General features: G+C 35.5%; 3 long non-coding RNA genes across 3 annotated transcripts in view; all 3 read left to right on the top strand.

The window, feature by feature from the left end:
- Positions 1–20,733, top strand: part of LOC134732376 (uncharacterized) — a 1,392,928-nt gene that overhangs the window by 1,355,527 nt on the left and 16,668 nt on the right. The gene's annotated exons all lie outside the window — the stretch shown is intronic.
- The window catches only part of LOC134732375 (uncharacterized), a 42,601-nt gene that overhangs the window by 11,296 nt on the left and 10,572 nt on the right, over positions 1–20,733 (top strand). The window lies entirely within an intron of this gene.
- LOC129462547 (uncharacterized) lies at positions 283–19,527 on the top strand. Its single transcript, XR_008650882.1, has 3 exons — positions 283–300; positions 2,703–2,756; positions 18,912–19,527. It is a non-coding gene; the product is annotated as an uncharacterized lncRNA (long non-coding RNA).

Here is a 20,733-nt window from a genome sequence, read left to right as displayed (position 1 = left end):
TCAGGTTTCTTTGCCTCTGAGCCTTGACTTTATTTTATACCTACTTCCTAGCGCTTTGGTTAAAAATATCATATTATATCTCCAATAAGAATTTTTTTTGAAAATTCAAAAACCAGGATTTCTTTTTCTACCAATCAACTTAATATGGTTGAAAGCATTGACAGTAGAATCAGTGGCCATTTTCCGTAAAGGTCATAAACAAAGAGAATGTAGCACGTCTAAGAGCAGTGTTGTTTACTTCAGACTTCTGCTTATCAATTTTGCATCATTCCCAAGGACATACTGATTTGTAACCATGTTGTAGGTATTCTTTTCTAATCTTTAAAAAATGAAGCAGTAAAAATAATTTCAGACCATTAGGCACAAAAGATTTAGAATACCACTCAGAGAAGGCATGAAAGTAAAATATCAGAAAATCCATTTGGGGCTGGGTGCGGTGGCTCACTCCTGTAATCCCAGCACTTTGGGAGGCTGAGGCGGTTGGATCACAAGGTCAGGAGTTTGAGACCAGCCTGGCCAACATGGTGAAACCCTGTCTCTACTAAAGATAAAAAAAAAATTCGCCAGGCATGGTGGTGCATGCCTGTAATCCCAGCCACTAGGGAGGCTGAGGCAGGAGAATCTCTTGAACCCGGGAGGTGGAGGTTGCAGGTTGCAGTGAGCTGAGATCACACCGTTGCACTCCAACCTGGGTGACAGGGCGAGACTCTGTCTCAAACAAAACAAAACAAAACAAAACAGAACACCAAAGAAAATCTATCTAGGTCAATATAAGCTCCTAAATAATTGACCATTATGAAGAGGAAACGTGGGTTATAATGTTAAACATTTCAAGTATTAGGGAAATCAAATAACTATATTGTTCATAACATTTGCTTTGACAAGTCAATACAACTTCATGATATGTTCTTATATGTTCTTTTATGTAACAATCTATGAAATTGTCTGCCTCCTCCTTTATTGTCAATGTACTTTGCATTTACCATACACTACTCATTTTAAGTTTCTTCCTATTTGCCTAGTATCATATATTTTTATCTCTGAATCTCAGTCATCATCATCTGACACTATATGCCTTCCCACCTTTAATTTTAACTGGAAAAAATTTATTTATGTGTGTTTGTATGTCATTTACCCTGTTTACATAATATCAAATAAGGTAATTTCAACCAAAACTAAACCAGTCTTATAGCATCTTGAGAATAATGTACTTAGATAATCAGTTGAATTTTTTTTTCACATTTAAACAAGTATTTTTGGTTTCATGTAGACTCAGCCAAGAAGTCATAATTCTGCAATTGGAAACTATGTTTGTTTAATCTTTAATATTTCTGGGTGCCATTTATGTTCATTTTCTTAAGATCGTTTAATTACTGTTACAATTTTTACTTGTCTGTTCTTCAGAAAAAGGATATATTGGTTAGTAGGATAATTTTCTGAGCTGTTTTAAAAGTCTTTGCCGAGATGCAAATACAAGTATCTACTCTGTGTGTGTGTGTGTGTGTGTGTGTGTGTGTGTTTTCTTTTGTAGAGATGGGGTCTTGCTATGTGATCCAGGCTGGTTTTGAACTCCTGGCCTCAACTGATCTTCCTGCTTCAGCCTCCCAAAGCATTGGGATTACAGGCATGAGCCACTGTACCCAGTCACAATCTACAATTTAAAAAAAATGTGTGGGTACTATCTATATTTTTAAAGAATCTCATGGCAATTCTTGACTTTTAAAAAACTTTAGGCACAAAATAACTGTTCAAACTGAATTATACTTACTTTAGATTTTTCCACTCAGGTCTGTCATTGTACTAATATTTTTTCTTGCATCTCTTTTGAATAACTAGGAAATTGATTCTTATTTAGAAACATTAACTCTGTAGGCCCCAACAGGCTTTCGTACTCTGGAAGAAATCATGGTTTGCTAAACAGAATTCATATTGCTCTCACACTTTCCATAAATATAGTAATTTATTCCATACACAAGGAAAGGAAGGATCATTTACCAAAGAGCAATATCTTTCTTTATCAAAATATTTGCATTTAATTACATAATGAAATACTATTATTTGCAAGATACTGTGATAGGCTATGTCAGGCTGTGGAGAGGTAAGGAAAAGCCAAGAAAATTCTAGTTTAGCACATAGGAGTAAAAGGAGAGACACAAAGTACTTTGTTGATTTAGCAAATTGCAAACAATCAGAAAAAAAAACATTATGAATGCTACTTTTCTGGAATGTAACTTAGAGGGTTTGATTTTCTACATTTCTACTGATCTATTGTGTGCTGAGATATATAAAGAGTTGAATAAGGGCCTGGTACTGTCCCTGGCATTAACAAACCCAAATAGGCCTAAGTAGAGGAAGGCAATTAGGTCTGGAAGATGTTGAGGAGGTTCTGGGAAGACAGATTCCAGATGGATTTGCATGAGTACACGTTTGAAAGGAAAAAAAGTGAAAGGTATGTTTGGGCCCCAAAAATTAGTCCAAATGAGTAGGGGCCTAAAGAATAAATGGTGAGATATTGCTATAGAATTTTAGAAAGGTAGATTAGGGCCATGAGCTGGGTGTGGGCACATGATGCAGGTAAGTCTGCTGCCGCTGCTGTTGACTTTGTTATATCCCAGGAATTATGATTAACTCTGTGGATAAAACACGTATTAGATTTCAAGTAAAAAAAAAATTCCATACTAAGTTTTACTTTTCTCTCCTAGAGAAATATAGCTACCTGTCTCTAAAATACATGTCAAGTTACATAATCTGCTAAGGTGAGAGAGCATCCTAAGATATCACTATAATAGTGAAAAAGTATTCATAAATATTTTACTGATTTTTATTGATTGATTGAGAAGTAGAAACCACTGGTACATAAAAAAATAGTCTGATTGATCACTGTATAATAAGCACTCAAATTTATGTATTTCTGTATCAGTGAAGTGTAATATGATGAAGAGGAAATGAAATTGCTATGGGAAGCAGGAGGACATACCTAGACCTAGAGGACAGGGAAGACTTCCTTTAGGAAGCAACATTCAATAGAGATCTGAAGCATGAGCAGGAATTAGTTATAAAAAGGGGTGTGTGAGAATTGAGGGAGGGATTATACAGCATTCTGTACAATGCCTCAGAGGGGAAAGAGAAAGAGATTAAACAGCTAATAGTGGGAACCTCAAACAGGGGAGATGGTTGTTCAAGTTGAAGCTGAAGATGTAGGATGGGAATGTTTAAACTTCACCTGGAGGTGCGATGCCACATCACTGAAAATGCACCGAGGTAGAAAACAACACTTAACTTATTGACTCATAAAACTGAGAATCTAGGTACCTAAAATTTCAAATAAAAGCAAAATACCAAGAATAAATTATTAGATTAGATTAAACAGATTAGAAATCAAAAAACTGTCTTTGCCTCATTTTCGGTACATTTAAGATGGAATTTTCTATAAATTGGAAGTAATTGAAAAGATTAGCTGCTCTTAATAAATGAAGCACACCTCACAGAAGAGTTTGGAAAAACGTATCACCAGAGTTCCACATATCTAAGTGTATCTAATTCAGGAAAAAGAGATCAAGGCCTGAATATTTAGATTTTTTTTTAAGTTTTCTAGTTATTGTGATATGTAACTCTATTGACAACCATCCAACACTGTGAGAGCCTTTAACTCTCTGGAGTGCAAAAAATTCAAGACCCAAGGTAACCTCAGTTATGGCATATAGGGTTCAGTTACATTTAATCCAAGTTCCTTCACACTTATATCTATAGCTGTAACAGCCTATAAAAATTGATGTTTACAAACATAAGCCCTATCACTATGAGATCATAAGAAACTCACCAAATATTATAGATTTTGTATTATGCTTTCTTAGAAAAAGAAATGTGGGCCGAGCACGGTGGCTCATGCCTGTAATCCCAGCACTTTGGGAGGCTGAGGCTGGTGGATCATGAGGTCAGGAGTTCGAGAACAGCCTAACCAACATAGTGAAACCCTGTCTTTACTAAAAATACAAAAATTAGCTGGGTGTTGTGGTGCACACCTGTAATCCAGCTACTCAGGAGGCTGAGACATGAGAATCACCTGAACCTGGGAGGCAGAGGCTGCAGTGAGCTGAGATCGCACCACTGCACTCCAGCCTGGGTAACAGAGCAAGACTCTGTCTCAAAAAAAAAAAAAAAAAGAATTTTAATCCTTTTTGTAACAGCCAAAGGGAATTTTAGACTAACTGTAATTAACAAGACAACTTAGATAATCAAAAGCCCTCTGTTCTGTCTTTGAGTTACCTGATGATTTTCTCTATTAGAATGCCCTTACATTGAGGGATTTGGCATGATTTTATCATAGATTGCTTTTCTTCATCCTCTATTTTACATTCCTCTCCAATAGCTCATATCTACCTCTTATATTAGGCCAGCTAATTGGAAGCTTAATTGCTTACATAATTAATACAGGGCAAAAATTAGATATAGAAAATCTTTGAGAATGTGGAAATATGTATGTGCACACATTGCACACAAATATATATACATGTTTTAAGAAAGTCTAATTCTATTTTTTAATTTAATGATTTGTCATGGGCATCCTCTAGGAAAAGATGCATATATTCTCCTTTTAATAGTTGCGTAAAATTCTATTGTGAGGATCTAGAGACCTTTAACAAGACTGTTCTTTCTCTCTGCCTCTAGTCTAACAACAAATAGCCATTTTATTTTTCTAGAAAATGTTTCTACCAGAAATAACTATTTTAACTGACAAAAAACCAATTGTATACCATTAATTATATAACTATGTTCATGTTAATGGAAGTGTTTATTTCAGATTTAACAAATATAAGTAATGGTGCAATAACCAACTCCCTGTATGTGGGTACTTATATCTTAGTTTGTTATTATTTATTTGTTTAAATTTATGGAGTACACATGCAATTTTGATACACGCATAATGGTCAAGTCTGGGCTTTTAGGGTATCCATCACCCGAATAACTTACATTGTAAGCATTATATCTTAGTGTTTTCAACATAGGATAGTTTAAATAAAGTAGGAGTACATGGTGAAGAATATGTGTATTTTTAAAAGTACCAAGTTGCTACTACTTTCGTTTCCCTCAGGTACTTACTACCATCAGCAATGTACGAAAGTGCTTGTATGCACACCAGTAGTGAACTTAATTTTTGTTTTGAAATGTATTTGAACTGATGAGAAAAAAAAATAGTACCTAGTTGGGTTTATTTTCATTTCCTTGAGTGCTAGGAAGCCTGAGCAAATTTATAAAGTATCTATTGATGACTCATTTTCACCCTTTATTGTCTTGACTGGACCTTTTGCTAAGTTTCTACTAGGAAGTTTCTTTTAAATATGTAGAAGAATTTTTATATAAGTAAACTACCCTTTAATTTTTTTACTTAAAAATATTTTTTTCAAGGCTATACTTTTAGATTCTGGATATTAGTCCTTTGTTGAATGCATTTGCAAAAATGTTCTCCCATTCTATATGTTGTCTATTTATTCTGTTGATTGTTTCTCTTGCTGTGCAGAAGCTCTTTAGTTTAACTAAGTGCCACTTGTCTTTGGTCTTGTTGCATTTGCTTTTGTGGTCTTAGTCATAAATTCTTTGCCTAGGCTAATATTCAGAAGAGTTTTTCCTAGGTTTTGTTCTAGGATTTTTACAACTACAGGTCTTACATTTAAATCTTTAATTCATCTTGAGTTAATTTTTGCACATGGTGAGAGGGAAAGGTCCAGTTTCATTCTTCTTCATGTGGGTTAGCCAGTTTTCCTAACACCATTTATTGATTAGGGTGTTCTTTCCTCACTGTTTATTTTTGTTGACTTTTTCAGAAATCAGTTAGTTGTAAATGTGTGGCATTATTTCTGGATTCTCAATTCTGTTCCATTGATATATGTGTCTATTTTTGTACCAGTACCAGGCTATTTTGATTACTATAGCTTTGTAGTATAATTTGAGTTTGGGTAATATGATATCTCCAGCTCTGTTCTATTGCTGAAAATTACTTTGCTTATTTTGGGTTTTTTTTTTATTCCACATTAAATTTAGAATTTATTTTTCTAATTCTGTGAAAAATGATCATAGGAATTTGATAAGAATCTTTAGTATTGAATCTGTAGATTGCTTCAGCAGTGTAGCCGTTTTAATGATATTGATTCTTCCTTTCCATGAACATGGAATATACTTCCATTTGTTTGTGTCATCTGCAACTTATTTAATTGGTGTTTTGTAATTTTCCTTGTAAACATCTTTCACCTCCTTGGTTAAATATATTCCTAGCTATTTTATTTGCATGTGTGGCAATTATAAATGAGACTGAGTTCTTAATTTGGCTCTCAGCTTGAGCATTGTTGCTATACAGAAATGCAAGTGATTTTTGTGCATTAATATTGTATCATGAAATTCTACTGAAGTCATTTATCAGGTCTAAGAGTCTTTTGGAGGAATCTTTGTGTTTACTAAGTATATGGCCATGTCATCAGCAAACAGAGGTATTTGACTTCTCCTTTTTCTATTTGGATGCTTTGTATTTCTTTATTTTGCTTAACTGACCTGGCTAGGGCTTTCAGTACTATGCTGAATAGGAGTGGTGAGAGTGGACATCCTCATCTTATTCCAGTTCTTAGGAAGAATTCTTTAAACTTTTCCCCATTAAGTGTGATGTTGGCTGTGGGTTTGACATATAGAGCTCTTATTATTTTTAGGTATGTTTCTTTGATGCCTAGTTTGTTGAGAGTTTTTATCATGATGGGATGTTGGGTTTTATCAAAAGATTTTTTTGCCTCTATCGAAGTAATCATATGGTTTTTGTTTTTAATTATGTTTATGTGGCAAATCACATTTATTTCCATATATTGAACGATTCTTGCATCCCTGCAATGAAGTCCTTCAATTGATTGGAATGGATTATATTTTTGATGTGCTGCTGGATCCTGTTTGCTAGTATTTTGTTGAAGATTTTTGTATCTATGTTCATCAGGGGTATTGGCCTGTAGTTTCCTGTTGTGTTCTTGCCAGATTTTTATATCAGGATGATATTGGTCTTAAGGAATGAATTAGAGAGGAATCCCTTATCTTTAATTTTTTGTAATATTTTCAGTAAGATTAGTACCAGATCATCTTTGTACATCTAGTAGAATTTGGCTACGAATCCATCTGATCATGGGCTTTTTTGCTGTTGTTCTTGATAGATTTTTTATTACTGATTCAATTTCATAACTCATCATTGGTCTGTTCAGGATTTCAATTTCTTCCTGGTTTAATCTTGGGAGACTGTATGTTTCCAGGAATTTATCCATTTCCTCTAGATTTTCTAGTCTGTGTGCATAGAGGTGTTCATGGTAGTCTCCTGAGGATCTTTTTTATTTCTGTGTTATCAAAAATACCACTAATGGCACTTGTTTGAATCTTATTTTTTTTATTTATTGGTTAATCTAGCTCACAGTCTATCAATTTCAGTTATCCATTCAAAGAACCAACTTTTCATTTCACCGATCCTTTGTATGATTTTTTAAAATCTCAATTTCATTTATTTATATTTTAATCTTTGTTTCTCTTTTTTTCTGTTGGCTTTGGGTTCTTATTTTTCTAGTTCCTTTAGGTTTGATGTTATATTATTAATTTTAGATCTCTCTGTGCTTTCCATGTAATCATTTAGCACTATAAACTTTCCTCTTAATACACTTTTGCTGTATTCCAGAAGTTTGGGTATATTGTGTCTCTATTTTCACTTGTTTCAATTTTTAAATTTCTGCTTTAATTTATTATTTACCCAAAAGTCATTCAGAAGAAAGTTTTTTAGTTTCCATGGGACTTTTGTGTTTTTGAGGGCTCCTCTTGTTATTGATATCTAATTATATTTAACTGAGGTCTGAGAAGATGCTTGATATGATTTCATTTCTTTTGAATTTATTGATATTTTCTTCATGGCCAAGCTTATGGCAAATTTTGGAGAATTTTTCATGAACAGATAAGAAAAAGATCAAAAGTCCAATTTGAGTCCTGAGTTTCTTTGTTGGTTTTCCGCCTTGATCTGTCTAGTGCTGTGAGTGGGCTGTCTAAGTCCCCCCACTGCTATTGTATAACTGTCTACCTCTTCTTAGGTCTAGTACTATTTGTTTTATAAATATGTGTGCTCTGGTGATCAGTGCCTACGTGTTTAGGAAAGTTAAATCTTCTTGTTTATTTTCCTTTATCACTATATAATGCCCTTCTTTGCCTTTTTCTACTGTTGTTGGTTTAAAGTCTGTTTTATCTAATAGTCTTGGTTGACTTTGTTTTGTGTTAAGAAGGCTAAAATAGGCCCCCAATCTCTTCTGGCCTGTAAGGTTTCTGCTGAGAAGTGTGCTGTTAGTCTTATGGGATTACCTTTATATGAGAGGTAATTTGGTTCTTTTCTCTAGCTGCCTTTAAGATTTGGGTGTGTGTGTGTGTGTGTTGACTTTGGATAGTCTGATGACTATATAAGTTGGTGATGGTTGTTTTGTATAGCATTTAGCATGTGTTTTCTGAATCTCTTGTATCTAGATATTGACTTCTCAGCAAGATTAGGGAAACTTTCCTGAATTATTTCCCCAAATATGTTTTCCAAGCAGCTTACTTTTTATTCTTCTCTCTTAAGAATGCCAGTAAGTCATAGGTTTTGTCACTGTACATAATTGCATATTTCTTAAAGATTTCGTTTTAGAATTTTTAAAAAATTTTTGTCTGACTGTGTTAATTCAAAAGAATGCTATTCAAGCTCTGAAATTCTTTCTTCTCCTTGGTCTAGTCTATTGTTAACGCTTTTAATTGTTTATTGAAATTATTTTAGTGAATTATTCAATTTGAGAAGTTATATACTACATATGTCATATATACAGTCACGTTATATACATAAGTATATTTATTAATACAGTTATATATGTTATACAGTTATATATATATAAGTATATATTATATATGTGTGTTTAAAATATAGCTATCTAATCTTTCATATTCTGAATTGTTTTTCTGGTTTCTTTGTGTTGATTTTCAACTCTTTCTTGGATCTCATTGAATTTCCTTATAATCCATATTTTGAATTCTTTATCTGTCTTTTCAGAGTTTGCTTTAGGTTAGTAACCATTGCTAGAGAGTTATGTTCATATAGAGGTGTTGAGACACTCTGTCATTTTGTACTGCCAGAGTTCTTGCACTGATTCTTATCTGAGGGAGCTATTACTTCTTATTTTTAATTTTATTATCATTTGGATGGGATTCTTTTATTTATTGTTTTCTTCAGGGTGTGGCTGCGTTGAATGCTGTGTATAATCCTTTAATTTTGTTTATTTGTTTCTGAGTGCTTTCAGGGAGCCCAAGCCTCCTTGGTTATGGATAGCTTCTGTGTGGCAGCTTTCTCAGATGCTTCTTGTTGTAGTGGTGTATTGGACATTTAAGCTGACACGCTGTCTCTTGAGGGACTGAGTGTGGGGATGTTTTAGCAAGCTTGTCTCATGCACTAACACTATGCCATTTTGGCAGCAGGTTTTTTTTTTCATTTGGCGTTGCAATTCAGGCTTCAGTCTCCAGTAATTGGCACTCTAGAGTAAGAGACAGCTCTCCTTTGTGTAGACTGATGATCATTGGTCACACCCTCCCTGACAGTGGGAGAAGGGTTGCAAGGCGGGATCATGTTGGGGTGCACTGAAGTTTCAGGGGAAAGAGTTAGTGGGTGTGCACCAGTTCCTCATCCTGAGCAGGCAGGAACCTAATTGTATCCCTGGTGCAGGGCCCATGACCTTTAGTTCAAATAGACTTTATCCTTCGGCTCCTGGCCACAGTGTAGCTTCAGCCCATGGACACACGTTTCTCCTTGGCTACCACCAACATGGGCTCAGGTTGGAGCCTCTTTCCCCAGTGCAGGACGGACAACCCTGTGGTTTGCCCACCATCCTTTGCTGGGAGGCTGCCACTCTGTGTACGGAGTGGGAGTTGGACTCCACCCTTTGTGCAAGTCCAAGCAGTGCAGGCTCACTTTCGATGGAGGTGGAACTACCACAAAAAGCACGAAAAGCACTTTCTCCACGCATTGGCCCCCAGCAGGGAAAACCTCTACTGTGTTCACAACAGTGCACTGGTTGGGGGAGATGACCCCTCTGTGTCCATTCTTGGCTGGCGGTGCCACCCTCTTCAGTGATTGGCAGTGCACTTGTCTCTCCTTTGTCCCCAGGGAAGGTTTGTCAGGCTGTGTTTCCAGCTCTCTTAGGGGCGGCTCACACCTAGGGTTAGGTTTGGGAGTTTGCAGTTTCCCGGGAACCTGCCAATCCCCTGTGATTGCCAAAGTTAGAAGAGGTTGTGGCGTATGTTTGGGTGTGTGAAGGGGGGTCTCATGATGCCACGACTCAAGGGCAAAGCAGAGTAGAGGTCCACCACAGGTGGTACACAAACAATATGGTGTTTGCTGTTTTAGTGCAGGCCTGAGGAGTGTGGGCATAACTATGAGTACTGGTCAGCTATTTCTCTGTCACTCGGAAGTCCCAAATTGCGAATGACAGTGTTGCCCAGGGTCATGAGGGCAGAGGGGCTCCCCAACAGTTTGGCAGTTAGCAGATAGTCAAAGGGGTAAGGGAAGCAGAGAAGCACCCCCACCTTCCCTTCCTTCTGCGCTCCACGTTCCTTGGAGGTCAATCACTGTCATACTCTTGCTTTCTTTTTCTGCACTTCAGCTTCTTCCCATAGGCACTCTGACAGGTCCTGGCTCTCTTTCCTCAGTTTTCCATTTGGAACGTGTGCATTCCCCAGTAACATTTATCTTCTTTCTGAGGAGAATTGTCACCCAGTGTTCCTACTAATCCATCTTAAAAAATAAAGGCTTAGTTAAATATTTCTGGTTTTATTAGATACAATCAGAATGTGGGATATAATATAGTTTTTTATTTTATATTAAGCTTTTCTATATGAAGGTGTGCACACGTGCACACACACATATACATACACATACCATTTTGTAGATAAAAGAGGTAAAATATGTTATTTGTTGCCAGTATAAATAGCTTTACATTGAAGATACTCTATTTTCCAATTCTGAATATTTGGTATATTAAGATTAATCTTAAAACCATCCTGCCACAGACATTTAGAAATAATGGATAAAGTATGCTTTATCCAGTTATGATCATTTCAATACCTTGCTGAGCTTGCAAGTAAGAAATCCCCAATCACCCTAACTAGAAACAATGTGAACTGAATAGTATAGTAGTGGATACATAAATTCACTCCGGAACTGATCTGGGTGTTAGAGGAGGAATCAGTCCTTGTAAGTAAGGAATTGAGAGAAAAACAATGTCCTTGGGATCCTATTAGGTCTGAGCTCACAGTAAATAGGTAGACTAAAAACAAATCTGCATCATTGGAAAAATTCTGGACTACAGTATACTCTCCTTAACCACAGGGGATTTCAACACCCACAGTGGATGCCTAAAACTGTAGGTGGTACTGAACCCTGTACATACTATGTTTTTCCTGAACATGTATGATAAAGTTTAATGTATAAATTAGGCACTGTAAGAGATTAACAAAAGTAACCAATAGTAAAATAGAATTATAACAATATACTGTAATAAAAGTTATGTGAATGAGTTATCTCACCCTCTCTTAAAATATCTATTGTACCATGATCGCCTTTCTTCTTATGATGATGTGAGATGATAAAATGCCTGTGGGATGAGATGAAGTCAGGTGAAATGCATAGGCACTGTGACACAGAGTTAGGTGACTACTGACCTTCTGATAATATGTTGGAAAGAGGGTCATCTCCTCTGGGTTATTCTGAATCATCTAGCAATGACAACATCAATGGTTGGATGTCAAGAAGAGACAATGTTGATGCATAAAAAGTGGGTAGTGTCTACAGCATGAATATGTTGGACAAAGGGATGATTCATGTCCTGGGTAGGACAGAGCAGAATGGCATGAGAGTTCATGATGTTACTCAGAATAGCACACATTTTAAAACTTATGAATTGTTTGTTTCCAAAATTTTTCATTTAATAATTTTAGACTGGTTAACTGCAGGTGTCTAAAACAGAAAGCAAAGCTGTGGATAAGCAGGTACTACTCTTTTCATTTCTTCCAGGTCTCAAAAAAGAAGAATGAAATTCTCCTGTGCAATTTAAAAAATCAGGTTCTGAGTCCTGCACTAACATGGAGATTGCATTACTCTGGAGGAATAGTCAAGTTCTTCCCTTTCCAAGATTCTACCTTTAAAAGGGTGGTAAAACTCCAAGGGCTCTGGCAGAAGCAAATCTCATGCTATTTTGGATGAGCAGTTCTCACCCAAGTCACAAAGAATTAAATAGATATAAGAGGCCGCTCAAAAGTTGAATGTGTACTTTAAAAATTACAAACCCATTCACCGAGAAAAAATCTACCTGGAACAAGAGAAAAAAGACACACATAGAAGAATTAGAAACCCCTAAACATGAACTGATCCTTAACAAATGAAAGAGCACATTAATTGAGTATGTGAAATTATTTAAATACATTAAATAAGACATCAAACTAGGTACTGTGAAACACTAGGCCTCTCACATATCTTGTGATATGATTTATTCTGAAAAATAGCATATATGTGTTATCAATGAGTAAGTCAAAGAGAAAATAGAAAATTGTGATATCAGGATGATAGATCTCAGGAAATTACAGAAATGAAAAGTTCTAAATATTTAATTAAAAAGGGTTTTAAGTGGTTATAATAGAAGGAGCCAAAAATAAAAGGGGCAATATTTGAAAAGATAGTGACTTTGATTTTTTTTCAAAAGTTGATAAAGACACTAATCTTCAGAATCAAAAAACACAGTGAGAGTCAAGAAGTTAAACAAATCCACACATGGATACTATAATAAAACTGCATAATACAATTTAAAAAAACACAAAAGACTCATAGCAATTAAAGAGAAGGGGATGTTTACTTATGCAAGAACAAATTCAATGTCATTTAATTTCTCAAAAGAAACAGTAGAAGCCTGGAAAGAAACAGAAAAAGGAAAGAGAAGGAAGGAAGGAAAAAAGGAAAGAAAGAAGGACGGAAGTGATGAAGAGATGTAAAGGAAGGGGAGGGAAGAGGAGGGGTGAGGAGGGCTTGTGGGGGGAGGGAAGAGGAAAAGAAAAAGATGAGAATAAAATAAAATGAATATCCTGAAGAAAAGTATCTGTTACCCTGTAGTTCTATAGCTGTATAATATTGAAAACTCCAAAAACAATTTTAGACATAGGCCAGTTTCCTACTCCTAAAACGTTATTACAATCCTAAATGTGCATGGTAAGCATATTATTATTAATGCTTCAACCTCTCTCTGTTATAAAATTATATTGCAGTTTCCTCCACTACAGGTGAGATATGCTTCCATGTCCAGGAACTTTGAGGTTACCCATGTGACTAGCTTTGGCCAATGACAAGTGACATAATGCAAGCAGAGGTTTTAAATGTTCTTGTGTGATTTGGCTTGCCTCTCATGCTCCTGCTAACACCATGAGGAATATAAGCTCCAGGTTTTCTCCTCCTTTAACCTGGGCCCAGTAATGATACATACGGAACATACTTGACGAGAAACAGAGTAAAGCCCATCTCATTCATACTCTGAAGCAAAGATGCCCCGATTGACCCAGGTTCAGGAATTAGGAAAGTAAATATTGTTGTAGGACATTGAAGTTATTGGAGAAATTGCTGATTAACACAGCGTGTTTCAGGAAGATGGAAAGGGACCTTGAACACAACAAAAGGAGTGGGATGAAGAAATGATGGTGAGCAAATATTTGGTGAATATTTGAGAAAATTCAAACAAACATGAACTTCATAAGACAACAAAATAATTTGTTATAATTTGTTATGATTTGACAACAATATTATTTGTGTCATATGAGAAGGGGATAGAAATGCAATTCCATGTAGGCCAAGCCACAAAGGCTGGTTTTAAATTAATAGTAATAAAATATTGGATATTACCAAGTTTACCTGCAAACCAGCAAGAATACAACATAATATTATGCACACATGAGAATATTCCTGGACAGCAGTGCACATGGGATTAACTTCCTGGTACATCCTTTATTGCTCTCAAAGTCATGGCCAAAGCTCAGTGTCTATGCTGCCTGTATTAAACTGGGATTCAAGGAATTAGAGGCACACAGAAGCACGTGCTTACAGCCTTTTATTTGAGGTAGTGAGGTAGGCTTACTTAAGTATTTAAGGATTCATATGATTAGAAGATATTTTTGCTGCAACATAGTAACATTACACATTTTTTGCACTATATTTTCTGCTGAATTACCTGGCTTATGTGAAGTTTGAGGACAGCTGGTCTAGTCAGAGTCTACTTCTAAATCAATCCTGACATTCTCAGGATATGAAATTTAAGGCAGCTAATAATTAATGAAAAGACATACACTTACATTTGTTCCTTTTAATTTATGGTTAAAATTGAGGCTTTCTCACTTGGATTTATTGCTTCTTATTTGCCAATTTTGTCCTTTTTTAGCTTTATCATGATTATGTTTGTTTTCTTACAAATTCTTGTTAATTTAGCTGTCTATTCAGTCTGATGATGATTTTCTCCTTTTCCCCAAAGTTATAATTAAATTATATTTCTGTATTAATGTACCAACATTAAATTATGACTGTATACCACTCTCACTCTAAAGCAAGGCATTATGATTCCAGACCCAGTTCCCTACAAGATGAGAACTTAAGATAACTGTACATCCATTCCAAACCCTGAGTTTACTTGATATAATTTAGTTATTTGGTTCTAGTTACAAAACGTTTCATCTGTTTCAAATAATCTTATAAAGACATAAAAATTTCTAAGTCATATTTTCATCATACATTTATATTTCACTATGTATAATTAAATTAAAATTGAGTATATTTATTATTGACTACAAATTAGAATATATTTTATAGTATGAATTTGTGTACCTTTTCTTAGAGTACATTCACAGTGCATTCTTGTCTTCTATGGTTTCCCCTCAACAAAGAATGACACGTTTTAACCTGTACAGAATATTTTAAAATTCATTTATTTTCTTTAAGCAGTCTTTATTTATTATTTTATCATTTTCAAGCTTGCAGTGCTGCACATGAGAAATGTAATTTTTTTCTGGATTCTTGCTTCTTTGCATATGTGCTCTTTCTGTAAGTAATCTTATCTAATTTTTTTTTATTCTTGGGGCCCAAAAGTTTCTCTAGGATATAGAGACCAGTACTGTTTAGATCAGTACTGTTTAGTTGCAGTGCTATTTAGATTCAGTAAATTTCAGTACTGTTTAGATTCAGTAAACCGTTTCTACACTGAAGTTTGAACCTCAAATTACTTTTCCAGTTAAAAATATATTATTTATATTCCTTTCTGTCTGGAATTTTTATTATTTACATTACTGGTTTCCTTGATTTATTCATAAGTTTTCATTTGTGAAATTATTTTCTTTTTTCAGACCTCTGCTATAAGGTAAAAGTTTTCTTCATGTAATATGCTAGAATTTTAATTTGTCCTCAGCAATGTTTTTTTTCCGTCCTCATTTGTTAAATGTTTATATTTGAAAGTCATATATTTAGACCTATAAATTAATTTTTGTGTTCTTATTGTATCACTTTGACATTTCATTTTTTTTTTTGGTTAAAATTTTTGTTTTTCACTTTTACTGTTTAAGCTCCATAGGTGCAATCTGTCCTAGTTGTTCATCTTGATCTTTATGCTTCACATGGCTGAAGCTTCTTAGGATTATATAATGTATTTAAATCTACTCTTGGTTATGTATTTCATCAGCAGGTATAGAGATCAGATTCTTCAGTGTCATGTCTTGTGGTACAAAATGGAGGCTACAGCTATGGTTATATTTGTCTGTTGGTTTTTCTTTGGAATTAATTAAGTAATTATTCATTTAGCGGATCTGTGAACCTTTTGCTAAAGCATTAGGGACAGACTTCTTCTCTTTTCTAGGTTTTTCTATACATACTCAGGGAAGAGGCATTCCCATCCTAACCTCATGAATCAGGACCAGTGCATTTCATATGAGCAGTTCCTCTGCAGATCTAGTAGCGTTAGCCAGTCAGGCAGGTTTTCCAAGTGCCTCCTACAAGACAGCTGGTGAAGCCTCTCTCTGGGCAAATTCAATAGCCCTTGCCATCTGCGCTCTTTAGAGCCATGAATTCCCTATTTGTACCCCACAGGAAAAGAAAGAATTTTCCTCTGCTGCTAGTCCCATACCTCCCACCCAGCACCCCAAAGGTAAGACCTCACAATAGAAACGCAGAAGGAAATCCTGCTCTATTGGCCTGTGTAGTCTGAAAAAATATTAACACAGATTCAGTTACATACCATTTGGAACACACCATATGCTGAACTATGATAATTAGCCCAACTTGGATACTGAAAAATCTGAAGCTCTGTAAATTTTGGATAATGTCAAGAAAAGGGAGAGGAAAGAGGAAACAAAACCAGAAAACATATGCTAGCAAAGCACTAGAAAGTTGAATGATGGAAGGCCAAGACCATGTTCAAAATTATTCTGAAGAGAGAATGTTTGCCTTTTCTCGATGAATATTTTTTAAATTTACAGATTGTACTAGGTTTTAATTTTACAAGTTACACCTGCTGCATAAAATATTTTGCTTTTACTTGTTTCAGTACCCTATTTTAGGAAATTAAAAGTTCAAAGGAATTTCATTTCACTGGGGATAAAATACAACTAATGGAGGAACAAAAGATCAACATCTCACCCCTATTCTTCCGTTTTTTTTTTCTGTTTATACAATTAAAATGAAATTAAAATGTGTCTAATAGTATTCACCTGTTCATATAGTCATAACTTGGTCTCTTTTACACACATGCCTGATGAGTTATTACAGAAAAATTAATATGCCCAAACTGTTTAAAATGATTTCTTTGCCCATATAGGAGGACATCTAGTCTTTAGTCCAAAACAGGCCAAATCTTATATATGAGGCTTTAGATTACTGTTTGAAAACATAAATGTAAACAATGTAAAAACATCAACTTACAGATTTTGAAATTCAATACCAAAACAAATATAGATATCTTTCAAAAAGTTAGTGTTTTGTAATACAATTCATATGTGCTTTGAATTTAGACAGTCTAGAGCTAAAGAATTCCTTCTTTACATAGAGATTGGCTGCATGGTTCTGTTGAATGCAGGTCCCGGGCCCTTAGCACCAGCCACATGTATTCTGATTTAGTTCATCTAGAATATGATACAGATGGTTCATGGAGGGGTGACCACACAATTTATTGTTTGAACTGAGTCATTTTTCAAAGTCAAAGGAGAGATATTAACATTTATAAGGCAAATCATGGTAAATCACACTGCATGGTCATACACAGACTACAAACTGAGAAACCTTGCTTTACTCAAGGTGTTGTAAAGTGACTTCTAGTGTGTTATGGAAATCAAATACAGAAACTAAATTGAAAAATATAATGCTGTGGAGTAGTGTTTCAAGGTATTTCTTGTTCCTTTTCCCTTTCTTGCACTAGAATAAGCAGAAGGACTCATTGAGTGCCAACCTTGTGCCTACACAAAACGAGGCTGCTCCAGCTGGATGCTGCAGCTCTTCCCCTGTCCTGTTCTGAGTACCCACCTTACTACTCACAGCTGCCTCTTCTCTAGAGGAGCATTATACTGCCTTAAAACTCTTTTCTGATTTCTTCCCAAAGTTTAAAAAATGTTGATTTTTCACATACTGCTGTGATAACATCAGTACTCACTGACTCAAGAGATACTCTTTGGTCCATACAGAAATAGTGAGAGTGCCCCTTTCCCGGCCTCTGGGCCCCAAAATAACCTCATCTATGTCCTCATCATCAGCAAGTCTCCACATTTCATTCCAGCCTGGAATTCCTGGGCTCAAGCAATCCTCTTGCCTCAGCCTCCCAAATAGCTGGGACCACAGGTGCATGCTACCATGTGCAGCTACATTTTTTTTAGTTTTTATTTACTGTAGAGACTGGGTCTTGCTACTTTGCTCAGACTAGTTTCAAACTTCTGGCCTCAACTGATCCTCTTGCCTTGGCTTCCCAAACTGCTGGGATTACAGGCATGAGCTACTGCACCCAGCCACATTTTAAAGCTAAATAGGGTTCAGTTTATTCCCTCAAGACATTAATATTTTACTAGAAAAATATTTTTAAACAAATAAAAACAATACAAAATTGAATAGGAGAAAAGTAACAAAGTTTTATGAGGTTTTTATAGAAAACAATGCATCTTCAGCTGAAGGGTGAGGACAAGAAAAGTACTTAGAAATACTAGGTTGTTGTTGTTGTTTTTTTTTTGAGATAGAGTCTTCCTCTGTGGCCCAAGCTGAAGTGCAGTGGTGTGATCTCGGCTCACTGCAACCTCTGCCTCCCGGGTTCAAGCAATTCTCCTGCCTCAGTCTCCAGAGTAGCTGGGATTACAGGCGCCCACCACCATGCCCAGCTAATTTTTGTATTTTTAGTAGAGACGGAGTTTTACCATGTTGGCCAGGCTGGTCTTGAACTCCTGATCCACCCACCTTGGCTTCCCAAAGTGCTGGGATTACAGGCGTGAGCCACCGCACCTGGCCTAATACTAGGATATTTAATATAAGTTATGAAAGATGGGTTAGATGATGGGAGGATGGCCGTGCTAAACAGAAAAATAAAACAAAGAACTGTCATGGAGAAGTAAGTTGAGGTTTCTCTTCAGGTAGTAACAACTAGTATTAATTTGTACTCACTAAAGCATCAAGCTGATTACTGAGCAGTAAACAGATTATGCGAGAGTAGCTTTGAATGAGTAAAGACAGCCACATATTGGTGCACAGGTTTATTGTTTTTCAAAGTGTTTTCTGCCACCTTGTATACTTGGCTTTCTGTTTATACTTTCAGAAAAAAGTATATTTTTAGTAAAATTCTATTTTGCAGTGTGAATCTTTTTGTTTGTTTTCCTTTCCAAGTTTGGAAGCAGAAGAGAGACAAGGGAGTAGGCAGATGGAAAAACAAATATTGACTTTATTACTAAATAAATCTGGTATGGGAATAGGATTCCTAAAGTTGAGTCCCAAAATTAGACTGATTTGCTGTTCTAACAGCAACCAGAAGATTCAGTGAGAAGCGTCAGAAACATCTCCCTAACATGAGAAATGAAACTTTTGAAAACATCACCAAAGTTGTTCCTGTCTTGTACTACAGGCCTCTCTCTACTAACTCGAGATCTCAGGAGAAATCATGACTCCTCTCCCCTCAACTGGCTAAACCACCTGGATGTCTTTCCATCATTCTCTGTCTATTATTACCCTATATAATGGCCTTCGTCCTTATATGTGTTCAGGAACTGCAAAAAAAAATCTCCTAGATGTATATTATTTCTCTCTTTTTAAAAATTGTAAGTACTCAGAACAATACCAAGAAAAATACAAAAGTAAAGCTTCTTTATAGCTAACTAGAAACTTCCCTGCAATTCTGAAGTGTATGTGATATTGTGTATTGTTACAATAATACACAATATTATTAAAGTATATGTGATATTGTGTATTGTTTACCTTGTGGTGCTATATATGAATTTGTGTATGAAGCTATTCTTTACATTTTAATAAAATGTCATCAATATATAGAGAAAATAATTTTCCTATGTATCACTGGAGATTCAAAATTTACCTCATATGAATACATGATTTTAGGGGACAATATTTATGCAGCCAGATAGAAAATAAATTGGCTAGAAAGATTGGGATGAGCAGGCATTAAACGTCACATTCAGCTCTTAGTGCCCGAATTTCAGACTATTTTCAGGGACGGCATTACTAAAGGACTATTTCAGAAGAATAAGAGACTATGCCATTAATGGAAAAGAAAGCTTGCTTTTTTTTTTCCCCAGCATAAGCTTTTATCCTACCTATAATCTGATTAAGCATCAATGTTACCTAAGGAGTTGTTGATACAGTATTTATGTTGAAGCCTCATTCCTGACCTAGTAAATGATTTTTTTTTCCTGCAAGTGGGAGTATTCAGAAGGAGAAATTACAGTCTTGCCTAGTTAGGTTTGAAGATTTTAACTTGTGTGCTCAGTCTCAAAACATATAGAAACTATTGAAACACTTCTCGTATTCCCTAATCCAAAGTGAACTTCCTGCCTGGATTTCTATAACTACATCCAAACCTTCTTAACCCTGAGTAAACTCATTGTATTCACATGTATATATTTTTCTCTCATCTTTTTAAGAGTCATCAGTTAATACCACCATTGTTTTATTTAAAAATGAGACTCCTACTATGTTCTTTATGAGTAGTTCATACTCTTGATTTAATCCCCAAATCCTCTGGCATCTTTCCCTGCAATCTGAAGTTGGAGAAAACTGTAGTTACTGAGTCACATTAAAGCTATCATAGTTCAGATTTGATTTTCACCTCATTTTATAGATGCACAGCCTGAGAACTATCTAGTAATTCTGAATCCATTGCATCTTCTGTGGGCAATTCAAAATACTCTGACTTGGGCATAGTTAGTGAATCATGTTTGGACATTTGAGAGGAACACCACATGCTAACATATCATTCAGCAAGATCCATTTGAAGTTTCCTTTTAGGTGTTAATGACTTGGAGTTGTAATTTTACCAGCCACTCTCTTCAGCCCAATTCTGGGAGATGAAGTGGGTGTTTTATGAAACAAATTATGTTTTTTTATTTCTTAAAAAGTTATACTTCTTTGCCTGTCTTTCATCATTCCCCTGAAAAGAATTATGAAGT

Source organism: Symphalangus syndactylus, chromosome 14 (genome assembly GCF_028878055.3).
Source record: "Symphalangus syndactylus isolate Jambi chromosome 14, NHGRI_mSymSyn1-v2.1_pri, whole genome shotgun sequence".
NCBI classification, from domain to species: domain Eukaryota; kingdom Metazoa; phylum Chordata; class Mammalia; order Primates; family Hylobatidae; genus Symphalangus; species Symphalangus syndactylus.
The sequence above is the reverse complement of the archived record's forward strand: the minus strand, read 5'-3'. Positions and strand labels throughout refer to the sequence as shown.